This window comes from Meles meles, chromosome 2, assembly GCF_922984935.1.
Source record: "Meles meles chromosome 2, mMelMel3.1 paternal haplotype, whole genome shotgun sequence".
NCBI classification, from domain to species: domain Eukaryota; kingdom Metazoa; phylum Chordata; class Mammalia; order Carnivora; family Mustelidae; genus Meles; species Meles meles.
The window spans coordinates 96,539,588-96,561,227 of record NC_060067.1 but is presented as its reverse complement, the minus strand read 5'-3'; positions in this window follow the sequence as shown (position 1 = coordinate 96,561,227).

The window sequence follows — 21,640 nt, the reverse complement described above, 5'->3', positions numbered from 1 at the left end:
GTGAATCATCCACAGTAACAGAAAAAAAAAGAAAGGGCACAGATGTGGAGAGTTCAGTGTATACAGTAGTGCAAGCATGTAAATAGAATCTTTAGATTGTTTCATTTAATGAAGCAATGTCATTGGCCTATAGTAATGGGGGGAGTTTATGTGAAGGTTTTGAGGAGAGAGAATAGGTCTAGACATGTTATTCAGGAAAGTGGATTAGTAAATGGATTAGAAAAATATAAGATTTTAGCTGAACCATATTAGAGACACACTAGGGACATACAGTGAATTTAAAGTGATTGTGGTCTCCATGTGCTGTTGTCACCATTGGGTCACGTGAGCTCAGGCCAAGAGCTTGCTGAGAGTTTTGGGTTTTGCTAAGTATCACAGAGGAAGAGATTATAGTAATTGGTCATGGAATTTAAGCTGGTGAATTGATTGAATAAAGTGAAGTGAGAAGGCGGGAGTCTGTGAAAATGTAGTAAGATCAGAGGTTTTTTCCTGGGGTTAAAAGATTGTTTGAGTTGAGGTACATATTAGTTTCCTATTGCTGTAGCAAATCACCACAAATTTAAAAGTTCAAAACAGCACAAATTTATTATTTTACAACGCTAAATGTGAGAAGTTTGAACCATGTCTCATTCGCTAAAATCGTGGAGACGGCAAGGTTGTTGAGCTTCTTTCTGGAGGCAGCAGAGAAGAATCTCCCCCTCCCCCCAGCTTCTAGAGACTGCTCCCATTCCTTGGCTCATGCTTCCTTGTATCTTCAAAGCCAGCAACGTCTATTTGTGCCTTTCTCAAGATACCATCTCTTTGGCTCTGACTTTTCTGCCTCCCTCTTCACCATTTAAGTACCCTTGGGATTACACTGGGCCAATCTAGATAATACAGAATAATTTACACGTTTTAAGTTTAGCTCTTTAGTAGTCTCAATTCCAGCTAAAACTTCCATTCCTCCCTGCCATGTAACATAGCAAGGATTAGGACACTGATTTCTTTGAAGGCCATTACTCTGCCTATCACAGACAATTAAAAGTAGTGAGCAGGAATTATGGATGGAGATGAAAGGAAACATATATAAAGAAAGAGGTCATTGGAGGGTAGGCAGCTTGAGATTGTTGTGTAGTAATGAGAAGCTCAAGAGGGTGACCAGGGAAAGAGCCAACTTCAGCGGAGAAGAGTAGTCTGAAAATCTGAGAGACTAGAATATGGAAATGATGATTTCTTAAGAGTTATTCAAATGCCCTTGACATTATGATATAACCAACTTGAGATTGAATTTTAGGGATCCATGGGATAAATAGTGAATCAGTGAGGGGGAGTGATCCACTGTGGTAGATTTTATCATTGTTTAGCGAATACTAGGCTTGGCTGTGTAACTTGCTTTGGCCAAAGCAATGTAGAGGTTAAGTGAAAGTGTGTCAGTTCTGAGCAAAGACTTTAAGAGGCATTACAAGTTTGAGGAAAATCAAACTCAGTGTTGGTGCTTTCAAGGGAATCAAGGTTCACAGAGAAGACTTGTAGTTTTATTAGTGCAGAAGGTGAAGGGAAAATTTAAAGAGGCTGAGGATATAGGGGAATTTGCTAATGATTGTGCACAGCAATGTTCCACAGCACAATGGTGAGATTTCTGCTTTGATTTCTGTCTCATTTTCAGGTGTTTGTTTCCCACCGTCTAATAAACATCTCAATATGACAAATCCAGGCATCTCAAGCTCAAAATAGCTGAGACCCAATTCACTATTTCCCCCCTACACAAAATTCTTCTCTGAATACATCTTTCTTTTCTTTGAAGCTGGATATCTGAGGCCTTCTTGATTCTCCCCTTTCCTTTATTTCTCACAAGGAGAGTGAGAGTGAGTGCCCAGATTCTGTCTATTATACTTTCAAGGTGTTTCCCAAATTGGTCCCCATTTTTCATCCTCATGACTGCTGACTTAAAACATACCTTATTTTCATTACTTGCATGAGATATTAGAAGAATTTTTGAAAATGCCTTTATGTCTTTAGTCTCATCTCTAATTAGCCAGCTTATCTAGTGAAAGAATATGAATTCTGGAGTCGAATATTTCTTGGGTTGCATACTGGCTTTGAGACTTATGGTGGGACCAGAGGAAAGATAATTAAAGCTTTATAATTTTAAACTTTTCTCACCTGTCAAAATGGGACACAATAAAATTACCTACTTTACAAGTGTGTTCCTAGAGTTAAATGAATAGCACCTAGGTAATTTATGGTGCTAAATGATGTCCAATTAATGTAAATTTCCTTCTTCTTCTTATATTTCTAGAATAATCTTTCTATAATGTAAATGTGATTGTGTTATTCTACTGTGAAAAAAAAATCTCAGATTCTTTCTGAGTACAGAATGGAAAAGAAATCTCTACCATGACATAAAAGGACTTCAATCATTTGGCCCTCTTATATATTTTTCTTTGTCATCCTTGGCCACAGCTGGTGGTCCTAAGTTATAAAAGTCTGTTGCTGCTAAACCCACATCGCTCAATTTTTAAGTAGTACAGCATCGTGGAAATGGGCTAAGGCAGGAACTGCTAGTTGCTCATCAAAAATCCATTTTCTTTCTTTTTGTAGCAGAAACTATAGCTGTAATCACTATCTGTGTTATCTTGCTCCTTACATTCTTTACGTTTCAATCTTTTGCATTAAGATGGGGACTTGTCTCTGAGTGCTGGGTAGCAGAATTCACACAGAAATGATATATACCATTTCCCTGCCTGGCCCTTAAAGTCTTGCATAATCCTCCTTGTTCACTTTCTCTTCCTTCACCTGCAGGCCAGATGTGGACAGTACATGGGGGATTGTAAGCCTCCAAGGTATGGCAGAGACTTGAAATGAGAGAAGTTTGGATCTGCGAATGATTACATGAGGCAGTGTTTTCCTTCAATCTACATTGGATGTGATGCAAACAAAAAAGAAGCTTTTGGAGGGGGATGATAATCCATTGACATCTATTATTGATTCTAATAACTGTTAGCCTACTAGATCGGGGCAGATTTTGAGTGTGTGGGGGGATGTTGCTCTAATAAAACCTGAAGTATGTGTCCGTGGTTCGGTGGCTGGGAAATGAGCTACAAAGGGGCAGAATAACAGGATGACAGGTGAGGTTTGGCAAAATATTTGTTAAAATGTAATATGATAACTAGAAAGTAGACCTCAGGCCTGCTAATATTGTCTCCATGAAACGAGGTTGTTAAACAAAGCATTATATAGGAGTATTGGTTACTTCTGGGTGAGTCCGGTTAGGCACTGCAAGATAGAGAAGAGCTCAGAAAATAGTTGGCCTCTTTGTTGCAAAAAAGCTGTAGGAGTCATTTGGAGGCCTTATTTAGGCAGACAAGTCAACTGATTCTGAACTCCAAATGGTTAAGAGATATAAAGATGAGATTGAAAAAAGGCTTTGAGTACTGACAACCCAGTGAGACTTTGCAGTTGAAGTGAGTTACTCAATCCCATAAACAAATAAAATTAATATATATTTGGGCCCTACTGCTCCACCTGGTGTCAAGGTAACACATTAAGCTGAGACATAGGGTTTAAGGGCGAGCAAGCACAGAAATTAAGCAAGGTCTACGAAAGTACTCTGAGTATGGTTGCAAGTGTATGAAAGTAACTAGATGCAAATGAAACAGAAACCTACCACTAAGTTCTTGAAGGACTGCTATTGTCAATGAAACAATGTCCATGAATAAAGTCTTTGAATGTTCAAACTATTAAATACATCTCAGGCCACTGGGTTTGCTACCAAAAAAAAAAAAAAAATGTATAAGCTGTGAAATCTGGACACAGGACACACCCAAATGATGACTTTTTTTTTTCCCCTAGTGAAAAATGACGTAGAATGGAGAACCTTCTAATAGAGTGAGTCAGGGCACATGGACAACAACAGAAAACGAAGAGCTCCTGAGTTCCTTCCAGAAGGTGGAAATAGGGTAGAATTTAGGAAACTTTACCCAGTGCCAGGAAAAGAACCTTTATTTATCATGTCAGCCCAAAAGGTTCAGAATCTCTGCAAATGACTGCTTTTATTCTTCCTCTCTTCAAATGGATATAAGCATTATAATTATTCTGCCCCTGCTTTTACTGTATATATAACTATATACATACATACACACACATATATATAGCATCAAAACAAATGTATCTTCTTAGTACCTAACATCACCAGGAACAACATTTGCACTTAGGGACTGCACATTTCCTGGAGATTCTAGACTCTGAACTCCAGATGGTGACTGGATGAGATTTTGGCCATCTTCTTTTGGGGAGGTTACAATGGCATACTATGCGTGGAAATCACAAGGTATCTTCAGAATACAAGAGGGTCAAAGACCCACTAGTTTTTCACAAATATTTATTTTATTTGGCAGTCAACTAGACATTACTTCCCAGGCATTTCATAGATGGGACTAAATGATTAATTAATGATTAATTTCCGCTCACAGATCATGGGTGGAAGGGATGTCCACCACTTGCAGACCTGGTGCCTCGCATGCTTCTTTGTCCCTTTGCCTTCGGGTCCCTGTTAAGGGTCAGGAGGAAGCCTTAAGGGTCTGGGATATGGTCTTACAATTATGTGGAAGAAAACAGTCCTTGAATGAAGGCATTCAGGGAGGCGTTCTTGACAGCCCTCTTTGTATGGTGAGGGAAGCAAGAAGCAGACATTTACATTACATTTTTACAGTGACAAGCCACTGAGGTTTTGTTTTTCTCCAGAAAAATTAGCCTTCCCTGCCAAGCCGGCTTCTCTCCTTTTCCCTCTGCTCCTCCGGCTCATCTTTCTCTCAAATCAATAAATCTTAAAAAAAAAAAAAAAAAAGTTTTGGGGCGCCTGGGTGGCTCAGTGGGTTAAAGCCTCTGCCTTCAGCTCGGGTCGTGATCCCAGGGTCCTGGGATCGAGCCCCGCATTGGGCTCTCTGCTCAGCAGGGAGCCTGCTTCCTCCTCTCTCTCTGCCTGCCTCTCTGCCTACTTGTGATCTCTGTCAAATAAATAAATAAAATCTTTAAAAAAAAAAGTTTTGAATTCCAGAAGGCGACACAGGAGAATGGTTCCCAGCTTCCCTTAGAGTCGATTGTGCCATACAGCTGACCGAACTGTAGCAAATGAAATATGAACAGATGTGTAGTGTGCCATTTCTGGGCTGGCAGATAGAACCCTTCAAGATCTCTCATCCTATCATTGGTTGGAGGCAGAAAGTAATCATGCCTTAGAAAACAGCAGAGACCCTCAAGGAAGGAGCCTGGGTTTCTGAATCACTGCATGGAGAAAAGCCACATGTCAACCAGGAACATCTGTTTTATGTGAAGGAGAGGTAGCCTTTGTTTTTATTTATATACACTTGACTCTCTTTGTGATAGCATTTAGAATTCACCCTAAGTAATAAATGGACCATCTTCCTTTACATCTTCTCTGCTTGCCCATTTAGTCAGTTTGGGACGCCTTTCCCTGGCTTCACCTGAAAACTTCTATTCAACCTTCAAAACACATTTCAAATCTCAACTCTTCTTTAAAGTTTTCTTAATTCTCTAAGCAGTTATTTATCCTCTACAACAAGATAATCAAAAATTTTCTCTGTCTCTATGATCGTGTTTATGATTGTGTTTACGATTATCAATTTGCACATCAACCTTTCCTTCCTGACCATTAAGCCATAAAGGGAAGGAGCTTGTATTTCTCTGTTTCTACCATGCTTGACACAGAGTAGAGGAGACATGGTTTCCAAATGAATGAATCATTTGTATTTGAGATACATTTTCATCTTAAGTGGTCAAAGTTACTGATATGTTTTATGAACACTGAATAGATATTGAATTAGTATCAAATTAAAAAATATAGTTTAAAGGTAAACCTCATTAAAATAGGTTCAGTTTCGGAACAAATAGAGCAAATTATCTGTCAATTTCAGTATATTAAAATGCTAATGATATCGTGACCCTCATGGAAGAGAATAGAGAATGCTAGAAGAGATTTTTCTTCCCACTCACCTCAGGTTAAAAAAGGATTATTCCTACACGAGTTTATTAATTATTCATCAAGCTGGACATCTGAGTGCTCTGTCTCCATTCAGTCAGAGTTTCAGACACTCCTCAGGCATATGCTGTGCATGGGTTCTTCAAATGCTGTCAGTCTAGACTTTTGCAGAGTTTTCTCATCACTTTCTTCAAGGTCTTTTATGAATTATTAGAAATCTTTTTTTCCCCATCAAATAAATGCCAAGTGTGAGAGAAAGCCATTTTGGAGAAAGGTAATTATATTTGATTTCAGATCCAGTATAAACAAAGGAAAACAATGTATATGCAAAGACATGGAGAAGCAACATGGGGGGTTAGGGGCAAAGCTCAATTTCTGTTTGATTGGTTCACATATGACTTTTGTGATTTCTAAAAGTTTCCTCCTTTAAAATTTACCTTAATAGTTAAAAAAATTGACTATCAAGGATATGAATCAGATGTACTTCATACGTGAAGTGACAGAATTCTTTTTTTTTTTTTTAAGATTTTATTTATTTATTTGACAGAGAGAAATCACAAGAGAGGCAGGCAGAGAGAGAGGAAGGGAAGCAGGCTCTCTGCTAAGCAGAGAGCCCGATGTGGGACTCGATCCCAGGATCCTGAGATCATGACCTGAGCTGAAGGCAGCGGCTTAACCCACTGAGCCACCCAGGCGCCCGAAGTGACAGAATTCTTAAAAAGTTTTATTTTTCTATTATAGCACATTATATAAATGTAGTGACAGGGCCACAGAATGAAAAGAAATGGCTCATTTGCTTCAGGTAGAAAATAACCTTGGAGAAAATGTTGTCATCAGATCAATTCTGTTTATACATAAGAATTTATTCCTGGATATGATAAGGGTTGATCACCAAAAAACAACCAAGGTGGACCAAAATGTCAGGAGCTTAACAATCAGGGCCCTTATTTTACTGTCCTCATGTTGGTCTGTATAGACTTTCTTAGTACAGGAAATAAAACTCTTTTTTTTTTTTTAAAGATTTCATTTATTTATTTGACAGACAGAGATCACAAGTAGGCAGAGAGGCAGGCAGAGAGAGAGGAGGAAGCAGGCTCCCCGCTGAGCAGAGAGCCCGATGTGGGGCTCAATCCCAGCACCCTGGGATCATGACCTGAGCCAAAGGCAGAGGCCTCAACCCACTGAGCCACCCAGGTGCCCCCAGGAAATAAAACTCTTATTAAGTATTCTCTTATAGATTACCTTTAAGTACAACCCCACGTTTTTTACGTACTTGTGAAAATGAACAAGCTAACGGATATCTGACACTATTTACACCAAGTTGCCTCTATTCTTTGTATCTATGATTAACTTCTTTTAAGATACAACTATTGAGTTTCACATGGTATTTTGAAATGTCATCATTTTAAGCCAAAATAAGCTTAAAGGGAGATTAGCTGAGTCATACATTTATTAGAATAAAACAATAAAGCATACATCTAGGATTATAATTTCCCAGCATATTATTGCTTATTGTTAGTGATTGAATATATAGGGAATTCAAACACTGGAGTGAAAAAGAGTATAATACTTGGTATTAAAGCCATCAGATGTAAATGAATGAAAAACCTTTACATTGTTTTTCTCCTTTTTCCTTAGAAAGGGTTACCGAGGAAGTAGAAAGAACTGACCACCCTTGGTTGTTTTATGTTTGTTTCTACACAAAATCTTATTGCTTTGGGCAAGCTATACCATGATGCCCAAATGTAGGGCACTAAAGATAGCAATGGAAGAGACATAAGGTTATTATTTTTATTTTTTGGAATTTTAAAGTGGCTTCAAAAACTAATAGAACAGAAATCATAGTAATACTTGCATTGAACATAAAAGCACACTATTTCTGGCTTAAAGGAGTCAATGCACTAGCGATCTAGGTTTTGAATAATATCCTCTATACCTTATACCAGACAAAATAGAAAAGCATTAGTGTGTTTTTCTACTTGTAAGAGGAATGGCAAAGAATTGTTTTGAATTTTCTGATTCAAGATGGAATCAGGCTGGGGTAAAGTCGGTATGAAATTCCTTAGTCTAGAATTCACGTTTTCTTTTTACCTTAATAACTTGATGTACTCAAGGTTTCAAAATCTTTTAACTTGTGACCTTTCCTATCGCAATAATTCTGGTCTTCCCGTTCTCTCATCAATCTCTTGTCATTATGAAATGAACAGTAGTAACTACAAACCTAACAATTCTTAAACTCAACTCTTTGTTTCTTTATTTCAATTCTTGATTCCCATCTGCTCCCCCACCCCCAGCAAAGACCTTTACCTGCAACTTAACTGCATTCCCTTAGTATATAGAACCACCTTTTGCTCAAGAACTCAAGCCATAGTTCAGTCCTCCTTCTCTTCTTATTTATCCTTCTTTACCTCAGCCAGTCACTTGTAAAGCCTTCTCTATCTCCTAAATATCTCTCACACAAACTCCCTCCATCTGATTCTCACTGTCATACATCATGTCTGACCTTGTTATCCCTTTTTTAGAACCAGCCTCCGAACTGGGCTTCCTATGCCTGGTCTCGCTCTTTTCTAATTTTACCTCTTCCTTTCCCTCAAATTTGTGTTTCTGAAACAAATTTAATCTTGTCACTATTCTGAATGAAAAACTCTATTAAGTCCTTGTTATATGTACAATAACTAAACATTTCTTAACTTGGCTTATGAGGTCCTTTAGAAGGTAGCTCCACATCACCTTTCTTAAACCACTCCCTACCATCACCTTATGTTCCCGCCCTGAATGGGATCCCCACTATCTCCAGGACACATCTTCCCCATCCAGGCAATTGGTGACCTCCTTCCTACAATGAGAGATTAGAGAGGCAGTATCTCTCAGCATTGAGGGCCATGGATTTTAGAATCAAGCTAAACAGGTCTGGAGTATCTGCTCTGCAATTTGTAATCCGTGAGGCCTCATCAAGTGACCTAAAATTACTAAGCCCGAACCCCAGTTTCTCATATATAAAATAGGGATAATAATATCTGCTTCTCATGGTTGACATGAAGACTATATCCACTTGCTTATATAAAGTGCTTAGCACAAGGACTGGGAGATAGCAGATGCCCAATAAATAGCAGTTGTTATTCCATCTACTGCTCAGGCTGCTGTTCCTACTGGGGGAGTTATTTTTGGCTTTAGCTGCTAACACTTTTTGAAATTCTCAGTGACATTGTTTTTTTCCCTGAAAGGGTGCTTATTAGAAGTAACTGAAAAACATTTTTAATTCTTCTAAAATGAGTGATCAACTGTTTAAGACTATTCTGGTCAAAAGATGTGATTTGATTATAAAATATTGTTCTGTTACTCCAGTTTGGGTGATTGACCTTGAAAGCAATTTGGACAGATGAGTTAAAAAGTGTTTGGAGCAATATCAGCAGCATAGAACAGTTGTATGGTTAGGATGACCATGTAATTAATTATCCAGTTGCTTTACAGAATGAAAGACACATTATTGATAATCATGCCAAGACTAGAGGAATAAGCAAGGATAGTTCCTCTCCCCAAAGTGACCTTAATTCAATGGATTTTTTTTTTCCTGAAGGAGATGCAATTTTTGGATTGTAGAAAATTAAACATCAAGCATCAAATATTGTCTCAATGCCATATAATCAAATAATCTATTACTTAACATAAAAACCCCACCCAAATCAGTCATTGTCCTTTGGATAAAGTCAAATTTACCTTTGTCAGGTTTTGTGATATATGTAAACAAAACCCATTAAAAAGGTAATCTGTCAGATTATCAATTCCTTGACAAGTTAATTTTGATGAGGGAGGAGAGTAATTTGAATAATTTCTTAAATGTGGTAAGGACAAATAGCCCATATGTAAGATATAATATGTCCAGTTACCAATAAGCTTCTTTGGGTTACTGAGACAATAGAGAAATTTGGTGATTTTCTTTAATATGTGCATGATGCCACGAAGACATCTGTTAAGTTAAAGGCATTACTGAGTGTTCCTTGAAAGAAGTGAAATGACGGGTATGAAAATCCTAAATAAGCATAGTGTTGAAAGGTTGTCATCACCACCGGGGATATCCCAAAGAAGAATCCTCTTTTCTCTTTGACGTTTAGTTCCTTATGCCTTTCACAGCTTTTTCCAATAAGGGTGACACGAAAACTGTTTCCCCAGTTTGCTTAGCTGGCAATCAGTAATCTTCACTTTAACAGAGATACAAAATTCGAGGAAAGTGCTTTATCTGCTAAAGGAACACATTTCCAAGAGTATTTACCTGCTGAGAATCTCACATGCATTTTAATAAGTTGGGACCATAAATCTCCTACTTTTTTAAAAAATTATTATTATCACCGGCTTTATTGCATGCCCATTAGGTGCTTACTATGTGTAGAATACTTTACTAAGCACTAACATTATAAAAGTTTGTAAAGCAGAGTTTCCGATGGGAAGATATTTAGTGGTAACTTGGTGTAATAGAATGTTGCTTGGCATTAAGACCAGCTTCACAAGAGAAAGACCGAGTCTGTGTTGCCAGAGTTAAAGAGAGTCACTCAGTGTTTGTATTTGGATTCTTTTTTTCTTATAACTTTGCCTTGCTTTTACCAAGTCCTGATCCTTGGCTCCTATTTCTCAACTGTAATCCAGGGCCTTTGGCCTGTGTAACTTTGTAACTTTGTCTTACATCTTTAACGAGACCAGTCTCTTGAATTACATACTGACAGAATGCCGCTGGTTTGGGTCTTAATGTGCCCCCATATGTGCCTCTGGAATCCACTTAAAATCTACCTAAGGAGGGGGCTGATATTTCTGGGAAGGCCATATTACTTAGAACCATTGAATATCACTGAAACAAACTGGTCAGAAGTTGGCAAATACACATAAAATCTGTCTAAGTATGACAAATTCATTCAAGAACATTTATTGGGCATGTACAGTACATCCAGTATTACTGAAAATGTGGTAGATAGAACAATCAAAAGAACACTAAAGTTCTTGTTCTCATACTGCTTATTTTCTAATGTATGTATGGAGAATGGACAGTGTATTATATGCATCATGTAATATATCAAATTGTGAAAAGTATTCTGTAGAAAATTAAAGCAGAACAAGTATGCTAGGGTACATCTGGGGATACTATTTTTTATAAAGTAGACACAAAGGTCATGCTGATGTGGTATTTGTGCAGACTCATGGAGGAAGTGGAGGAGCTGAGGATAGATGGGAGAAGAGAATTCTAGGTAAAGAAAATTCCAACTGTAAAGGCCCTAAGTCAAGAGGGTTCTTGGTGTTATCAAAGATTAGTAAGTGGGGTTAGACCTCAATGAATGATAAAGAGAGTATAAAGGTAAGAGAGTTTAGAAGAGACTGAACATGGAAAACCTTTAAGGCCATGCTGAGAATTTTGAACTTTGTTTTGTGAAATGCAGCGCCATTGAGAGTTTATAGTAGATGGGTGGCATGGTCTGATTTCCGTTTTAAAGGATTATACTGGCTGCTATGTGGAGTACGGCTATAAGAAGGACAAAGCTGAAGACCAGGATATTAGACCTGAAGATACCAGAATATTTAAGATGAGAGATGACAGGGTTTTGGATTGTGTGGAAATAGTCAATATGGGTGAGCAGCTTTGAATTCTAAAAGTATTTTAAAGATAGAGTTGACAGAATTTGCAGATGTGGGCTGTGGGTAATAAGGATGAAGATTAAGATTGCTTTTGCATATTTAAGCCTGAAAAATTGGTAAAAATCAAGTTGTCATTTATTAAGATAGAAAGGACTGCTGAGGAAGCAGATGTATGCGTGTGTGCTAATCATTCCACAATATATATAAATCAAACCATCATGCTGTACACCTTAAACTTACAAAGTGATGTATGTCAATTCTTTACTAATAGAACTGGAAAAAAAAAAAGGTTTGCTTTCAGACATACTGAACTTGGGATTCTCGTTAGATAGACAAGTCCAGGGTTTGGGTAGGAGCTGGGTATGTCAGTTTGCAGTTCACCCAAAAGTTCAGTGCTAGAGGATAAATTTGGGAGTCAGCAACTAGATGAAATTTAAAGCCCCGAATGTGAATGATATCACCTTGGACATGAGTGGAGATGGAGAGATTTAAGCCCTGATTTAGGGTGCATGCTAAGATCAAGAGAATGAGCTAGGGATGCAGCAGGAATGAAGTTGAGAAGAAGTGCCAGTGAACTGGGCATAAGAAGCAAGACTGGTATTCTGTGGCAAAATAGCATGTTTCCAGAAGGAAGGAGGGATCACTTCTTTCAAAGTGCTAATAGATGTGGCAATGACCATCAGATGTGGTAACATGGAGAACAGTGGTAAGTGTGACAAGCCGTGGTGTGATGGCCAGGACAAGACTCAACTGGGTGGAGTCAGTAGTGTCCTGGGGAGACTGCAGGATGATTTCAATCATGGACAATGTAAAGATTGTCTCAGATTTATTGAGAGCTTAGGATATCTAGGTATTTCTCTAAGGACTTCATATCCATTAACTTTCTACAAGAAAGGTATGACTATTATCCACAATTCATAGACAGGAAAACTTGAGTTAAAAGAAAAGCTAAGTAACTTTAATAATAATACATAGTAAGTGGCGAGGATGGGATTTGTAACCCAAGGAGTGTGGATCCAGCAATCTGATGCTTAATCCTTGTTATGTCAGAGAAATCACTACAGTAAGTTCCATAATTTCCTAATGCAAAGACTACAACAATTAAATGTGCCAGTTCATGAGTAATTTTGATAAAGATACATTCCAGTTTAGCTGAAAGCAGTAACACTTGACATCTTACAGCTTCCTGCTTTCTCCTTCTGAAAATAAGATAGTAAGTGGGTTAAGCCGCTGCCTTCGGCTCGGGTCATGATCTCAGGGTCCTGGGATGGAGTCCCGCGTCGGGCTCTCTGCTCAGCAGGGAGCCTGTTTCCCTCTCTCTCTCTTTGCCTGCCTCTCTATCTACTTGTGATCTCTCTCTGTCAAATAAATAAATTAAAAAAAATAGTAAAACATTTCTAATTTAAATTAATTAGAGAAGAGGACCAGAGAGTACACTGAAAATATTTATTGTATGATTACTGTATACCATGCACAGTAGATACCAAATAACATGACAAAGTTGTGTTCACCCTAAAATTATAGTCTACCAATTAACAGTTAAACAATTAAATGGTTTTAATGGCTTAAAATTAAAGCCAGAACCAATTAACAGTTATAAAACAATGTAATGTTTTGAAGAATATGGTGGTAGGACAGGGACAGATGCAATGGAAACACCAAGCAGGGGGTCTAATCTGATGCAGAACCCACAGAAGCAAGCATCACTGAAGTTGACATATATGGAATAAATGGACTATTAGGTATTTACTCAATAAAACTCTGAGTGGGTAGCTGTATAAAGGTATGTATAGACTGGATTCAGCAAACTGTGACCATATGCCAAATACTTCTCCCTACCCTTCTTTGGTAAAGAGAATTTAATTGGAACAGAACCATGAGTCATTTTGTTTACATACAGCTGCTTTCTCACTACAGGGGCTGAGCTTAGTGGCCATTTTACCTGCAAAACAGAAAATGTTTACTATTTAGCTCTTTATAGAAATATTCGCCAATGCTTGGCATGGATGACCTACTTAATTACATGCAGAACTCTACTTACCATTAGAATGAATGAACTTAAAAACTTAAGCTACATTTATAAAGATTTATCATTTGGTTGATAAAATATTTAAAATAATTTGTAATTAGTTTCTCAAGTTAAAAACAAGGAAGAGGGGCGCCTGGGTGGCTCCATCCATTAAGCGTCTGACTGTGGCTCAGGTCATGATCCTGGGGTCTTGGGATCGAGCCCCCATTCGAGCTCCCTGCTCAGCGGGGAGCCTGCTTCTCCTTCTCCCTCTGCCCCATCCCCACTGGTGTGCGCACACCCATGCTCACTTGCTCTCTCTCTCTCTCTGGCAAATAAGTAAATAAATAAATAAAATCTTGGGGAGGAAAAAAAAATATATGAAAAAATATTAAAAGGTCTGGAAACGCTGGCCCAGTTTTTATGAAGCAATCATTGACTATGCTTATTTGCTGTGGTCCCCTTAAGACAGGGCGTGAGCTTTCTAGACCATCACAGCCCCTATTGCTCCTTATTTTTCGTACACCTGACTCCCTGTCATCATTGGTATTATCCTTCTGGACTCTATAGAAACTTGAGTTTTGACACTTGGAAAGTTAATTTAAGATTAAGTGTATCTTTCTGAGCAAAGACTGGTGCAGGCAATCAATGAAAGTTCAAAAGATTGAAATACAGGCCGTTGGTAGAGGTCTTGGCCCATGTAAATGAAACTTTTTAAAAATATATTTTAACAAAGTTAGGCCCTCATCAATTTTATTTTCTGTCTCAGAAAATTACAGAGACCAAGATTGAAGCTCCTTGCCTCAGAACAAAGGAAACACATTGGTTTCCTAGAAATGGAAGAGGAAAAAGTTTTATTGGATCCCAAATTTTAGGGAAATAGGAAAACGTTGTGCCAGTGAAAAATAATACAGAAAGTAGGCGAGAACAAGTCTAGACCTAGGTTTACTTGAATGAAGATTGCAGTTCTCATGGCCAGTCTTGTTTTGTACTTTACCATTGTCTATTATATTGTTCTCCTGCTTCCTTGTAGTTATGTAAGAAAAAGAAGGATAAGAAGGTGACAAGGAAATAACACTCTTTTCTGTAAAGGACCTAGAGAAAGTGCTCAGCTGGGAGAAGAATGGTTGCGGAGAAGGAAGCAGAAAGATGTGGGCCAGGTGAAGGGGGTGAAGGGTCAACCTGAGGTTTTAATCATGGCATGATACATGATCAACAACAAGAATAATATTTTGCTGACTCCAGTCCTTAGCGGGTACTTTATAGTCCCTTCTGTGTAGGTAGAGAGGTCCCAGAGTGTGGGCTGAGAGTTAAATGATCCCAGCTGTGAAGATTATAGAGCAGCAGGACATTGTTCTTTTACGAACGAAGCCAAATGTTTGGCATTTCAACTGTATCATCTGAAGAAAATCCAGTTCTTCCCTCAAACATAATGCAAGTAAATGGATATCCTCTTCTATCTCTAAATTGTAAATTCAAGTAATGGATTAAGACACAAGTTGCCAGAATCTGTTCAGTGCTTGGAATCAGGAATTAATTTTCTTTTAGAAATGTAAATAACAGTTAATTGGGGAGGAAAGGGAAAATATATAAGTCAAGTTCCATTTTGTTAAACTCAAAATAGGTCCATGTGTAAATTTTTCAAAATTGCTCTATTCCTTGTGTCCTAACTCAGGTTAACTTGAGAGCTCTCCGAGAAAATATTGTTACTTTTTCTTTGTTAAGGAATTTTAAAAAATGCTCCACGATTCTTCCCAATTTCCAGCCTTTTTGTCTCCTTCTCTTTTTGTTCTGTCTTCTCATCTTTTTCTTATTTTTTAAAAATCTCATTGTTTGAGAAAGTAGATACTCTAAAGGGGATAATTTGGCAAATTAGTTGCTGGAACAAGAGGTTCGTGAGACAAGAAAACTTTTCTGCTTCTTTTCTCTTCATTTTGTCTTTTGTAGTAGGTTGAACCTTACAAGAGTACTGATACTGGATGCTTTTGACTTACAAAAATTGGCAAATTCATAAGGTTCAGCCTCCACCAAAGGTCATGTCGGCACTCCCCCAGCCAAGCCACTTTCTACGGCTTCTCTTTGCTGACAACATGATATTCCGACTCCATACCCTGGACATTCAAGATATTTCACAATCTGCGCACCACATTTTCTACCACACATTCCCTCATCCAATCAAGTTGGCCCAACTCATGATCAACTTTCTTAGAAGACTTCGTAGCTTGATGTAGCAACCAATGATCTGTCTTTCCCCTAACATTTGGCACTGTTACATTTGCATAGGCTGTGACATACAATGTGTAATTAAATGTGGGCTGAGTTTTTGATGTTGTAGAGTGTTTGATGCTGGAGTAAACGGAAATCTGCTTATGAACAGAACCCATGTCTTAAGCATTTTGCACCTTTTCATCTATTCTAATATCGTACACCACAGTCGGTATTTGATTACTACTTAAAAAACAACCCCTTGGGGCCGCCGTGGTGGCTCAGTGGGTTAAGCCTCTGCCTTCAGCTCAGGTCATGATCTCAGGGTCTGGGATGGAGCCCCACATTGGGGCTCTCTGCTCAGCGGGGAGCCTGCTTCCCCCTCTCTCTCTGCCTACTTGTGATCTCTCTCTCTCTGTCAAATAAATAAATAAATAAAATCTTTAAAAACAACAACAATAACAAAAAACCCACCCTTTTTTTGAAGTTTTTTTTTTTTTTTTTTTTTTTTTTTTTTGTGGTTGTTTGTTCAAGACTGAGAATTCTGGGGATTTGAAGAGTACCAAAAGTATGAATTCTGATGTTTCTTTGGCTAATTTATGCCTTTTGTGTACTTTAGGAGAAGATCATTTAAAGTTCTGTACTTTGTTAGAATCTGGGTTCCAAACTTAACATGTAGTTGTTTTCGTTCAGTGATTCAAGCTCAAGGAAATTGTGGTCAAAGGTGTCAGAAGCAAACTTACGTTTGCAAGAGCATCTCAGCCTATGTACCAGCAAAAGAACCCCTTTGCAAAACCAAAAATATGCAAACTGTCTAAAAGGAGAAAATTAAACCACACCTCACACAAATACTAAACTCAGGGGAAGGAGACTCTGTGGGGAAGTTAATTTTTAGGCATTCCCTTGAATGATTTTTCTGCACGTGACAGCAGGGCTGATAAAAGGGGTGTAGGGCTGCCGTGTGGCAGGTGGGGACTGCTGGGGAGCTGGCAGAGGTCCCAGCGTGTGACTGGCAGGGGCTGTCTTGCGGCAGCTGGGAGCACCAGGAGGCAGCTGCGGTGAGCGTGCGGCTGGCAGGAAGAGGCTCATGCATCTGGCCCGGGAAACTGTGCGGCAATAACCTAGCTGGAGCTGCTGTCAGCAATTCAAACCAGGCATCGACCCTGCTTAGAGTTCTCTGAGAAAGCAAGGGTTCATACCACTCCATTCTAAAAATAGTCAGACAGCCCCCACGAACTGGCAAAATGGAACATGTCATGTCTTCGTAGAATGACCTTCTCCACAAATACCCATAACTGCCTATTGTGTTGCTACTTTGTTTTCCTCAATGGAAACTGCAAGCAGTAGCAGCTAAGAACATTTGAGCCAAGACAGACTCAAATCCATTCCTGTGGAGGCCTAATTAAATGCTTCGTCTTGACTAGCAATAAGCTAGGGAAGCATCTGGTTCTTTTCACCAAACTTAAGGACAGCAATGCTCAAAGGTAACTTTGATTTTTATAGAAACCAGCCTGTACTCTAATAGTAAAGAAAGGTCACCTTTGCTGGCAATCTACATTTGTGCTTTGCCATTGTTTTAATCCAAAGTGCATCCAAAGGAAAGAACATCAGGATAGCGAAGGTTAGCACTGGGTGACCTTGGGACACACACACACACACACACACACACACACACACACACTCCTGAATGGACCCAAATGACTTACAAAATGATAAGTGAAGAAGAAAGACTCAAACCAGTAGTACTGTATAAAAGCCGACCAAAAGACTAGTTTGAGAATTCTTTGCCTTTATTGTGCTTGCTACTATGTCTACATGAAATTAATTCTTGGCATTTCCTTGTAGCAATATGGTATGGATTAGTAATCCACATGTTGAGGGTTATGGCTTCTAAAAGAATGGCAGCAGCCCTGTTTTCAAAAGTATAATCTTCTTTCTCCACACATCTCCCTTCTTTCACCATTTCCCTAGATTTTTTCATGTCTTTTTTACTACCTCAACACTTTTCTCCAAAATTTCAAGCTATCCCCCTCCCCCCTTTTTTTAAACCATCCAACTCCATTTTTAACAACAAGCAACTCCTGGGATAGTTTAGGGGTAAAATAACGATTTTGGTGTGTGCATTTGGTGGGTGGAAATGAAGGGGACATTTTGTGGAAGAGAGCCTCTTTCACATTCCTGGCTCTGCTGGCAACTGGAATCATTTAGAAAAAGTCACCTGCTTGTGTTTCAACGTATTCCCCAAGAGAAAGGTGGTTAATCTAATGTAATATCCCTCTCGTATAGTCTTAAAAACTGATAATATCCAAAATTATAATTTGCACATAGTTGTGAGGTTCTTAAAACTAGAAATTTTAGGGATGCCTGGGTGGCTCAGTCAGTTAAGCATCTGACTCTTGATTTTGGCTCGGGTCATGATCCCAGGGTTGTGAGATTGAGCCCTGTGTCAGGCTCCACGCTGACCATGGAGTTTGCTCGGAATTCTCTCTCCCCCTTCCCTCTGCCTTCCTCCCCACCCCAGCTGCCTGATCACCCCCACTCTTGCTTTCTTAAAAAAAATTAAAAACCAACCAGCAAACAAAAAACCCCCACCTAGTAAATGGTTTATAGCTAGAAGCTTTCCACTGCTTTAAACCTGATCTAACATTTTTATTAGTGTCACTTACATCATTGAATACAGGAATTAACGTATTTTAGTTTATATATACCAATTCTTTCTGTACATGATAGCATTATATTGCAAACAAAATGAAAACATTTCCCAGGTGTTTATTGCTAATAGCTATTTTTGTTAATGCTATTTTGTTTTCTCCTGTGTCTGAAGAAGTCTTAAGCAATGCTCACTACTGAATGTTACTTTGTAATATTACAAGATACTTTTTCCTCTTCTAACTTTAAAGAGAGAAGTTTCCCAACATGATTTCTTTGGAGAAAGAAATTCCTCTCTGAAAGTAGGTTGTAAATATGAAACAAGTCCTTGTGGTATCTTTTTAGATGAGCTAGAAAAAAATACATGCATTGTTTGGATTTGGATTATGTAGATTCTCATGAGCCTACTTTCTGTACAAAATGTAGATAAAACTGTTTCTATTTAAACTCAGAATCGGGATCATAAAGGACTTCATGAGAGCAAGTGACTATCAAGAGCTTATGACTTGGGGCCGGAAGTGTTGGCCTGGAAACCGTGCTCACCTTCTTACCTTCTTTACCCTGAGAATTCTTAACTTCATCTTTCTTTCTTCTTTCTTTCTTTCTTTCTTTCTTTCTTTCTTTCTTTCTTTCTTCCTTCTTTCTTTCTTTCTTTCTTTCTAGATTTTATTTATTTATTTGACACAGAGAGAGAGAGAGAGATCACAAGTAGGCAGAGAGGTGGGCAGAGAGAGAGGAGGGGAAACAGGCTCCCTGCTGAGCAGAGAGCCCGATGATGCAGGGCTAGATCCCAGGACCCTGAGATCATGACCTGAGCCAAAGGCAGAGGCGTTAATCCACTAAGCCACCCAGGTACCCCTTAACTTCATCTCTCTAAGACACTTTCCTTTACTGACAAAATGGAGGCAATAGTAGAAGGCCCACCACAGGATTACCTTTTGCCCTCGGCTGGTTCCTAGTACCTGCATGCCAGTACCTGGCTTTCAGCTGTAGGAATTCCAGTTTCATTTTTCTCAGCTGTTATCGACTGCTCTTCGGTGTTCCTGGAAGTAAGAATGTGTATGGAGGCAGTTATCTGAAAAACAAAATCAACGTAAGCAAATCAACAAAAGTCACAACAAATATACAAAATTTATGGAAAAAATAAAAACTGTTATGATTGGTCTGCTTTGTTTTCTAAGATACTTATACCCAAATTTCCTAAAGATGGCTTAGGCTATCTATACTCAAAAATACAAACTGACCTTTCCTGAAGCAAATTATACATTTCTTACTAATTGTGTTATAATTAAAAAAAAAATCTGTAGAGTTTCTACTGTGTTCCGGGCCCTGTGCCGTGTGGCATTCAGCAGGGAATAAAAGTATGTTCTAGGATGCTAAGGCCCATCTCTTGCTGTCCTGCAGCTTACAGTGAAGTGGTGGAGTCAGATGTGAATCATGTAATTATGAATATGACAGAAGTGTGGGGAAGGTGAAAGGCTAGGTTAGATGTGAACACAATAAGGAAATTTACCGTGATAAGTCTGGTCATAAATTCTCTCTAGAGTAGATGCTTTGAGACTTCAACCCTAATAAAGAGATCAGTGACATCAGAGATTTGGAGTTTTCTTTACTAGTAATATATTTTTGTGGGGTTTTTATACCAAGAATTACTTTTTTTCAGTTTGTCAGTGTTACAGATATAAAGTACTGAGTTCTTTTCTTTCTCTTAAACATAACTTAATAATGACCGTGATTTAGTGAATACTTGGTATTGGCCAATAATGTTGTAGGGATTTCCTAGGATTTTAATATGACTCCATGGAACATTATTCCCATTTGGTAGATACAGAAACTATGAGAGACACAGAATTGAAGAAACATTTCTGATATCACCCAGGCAGAAAATGATGGAGTTGAGATGTGTGCACAAGCCTTGTGTCTCCAACACTCACAAGCTTTGTAACCCTCAGTTTGATTTAACCCCGCCCCAGTCAGAGCAAGCACATTCATCAGAAGGAGGCTGGCATTTGCATTTGCATTCTTTAAAATGTGTCCATACACCTTTTATAGTGCATCTAATCAAGATTTGAATGGAATGGAGATTTTTAGGCACTCAGATGAAACCAAGTGTTGAGTCACTGAATTAAAAAGATGAGAATGTGATCTAGACAAGGGATTTTTGTTTGATAGATTCATTGGTAAACCCAAGTGCCCAGAACAGTGCCTGGCACTGAAATTATGTTAATTAAAAAATGACAAATGAGAAAAGTTAGTAAAAAACAAAAGAATCACATTTATTTATGTGGAGGAGAATAGCAGTGGTGCTTCTTTGTATCAGGAGGGACTTCTCCCAAATGCTTTTGAATCAGGTGAGGTATATTAGCAGACCACTTTAACTGGTGAAGTTGCCAATTTAGAAGTTATTTAAAGCCCCAATAAATATTTTGATTTGTCAATATCTGATGAAGGATGATGGAAGACGAGTTGCTAATATGTAGTGGAATGGGTTTATTTTATAAGGTAAATAAATATGAAGATGAAACGGGAAGTTGTGTCTACATGTATTAAATGACAATGTTTTTCAGGATAAAGCGATTGTTCTATGGGAATGCTCTCTTAATACTGAAATAGTGTATTTTTTATACCTATTTCTCAGCATAAAGTATTTGAGGGCCTGTGGAGGCTGCCAGGAGGGTTGAAGCACTCCAAACAATATAGTCAGTATGTAAAACTAGTTGGGGGTATAACGATATTCCTGCAAAATCAAGGTATTACCATATTTATTTATTTATTTATTTTTAATTTTTTTTTTAAAGATTTTATTTATTTATTTGACAGAGAGAGAGATCACAAGTAGGCAGAGAGGCAGGCAGAGAGAGAGGAGGAAGCAGGCTCCCCGCAGAGCAGAGAGCCCGATGTGGGGCTCGATCCCAGGACCCTGAGATCATGACCTGAACCGAAGGCAGCGGCTTAATCCACTGAGCCACCCAGGCGCCCGGTATTACCATATTTAAACAAAATGATCAATTACCAGTAGAAAGCATGATGATACAAGATTGCTGTTTGTTTTTATTCACTCACTCATTCAACAAACCCTTCCTTGTGTTTTCTAGTATGTGCCACACAGATTCATGTCTTTGAAATAAATCACTAAACAAAATAGACAAAGAACTCTGCCTAGAGAGCACACATTCTAAAAG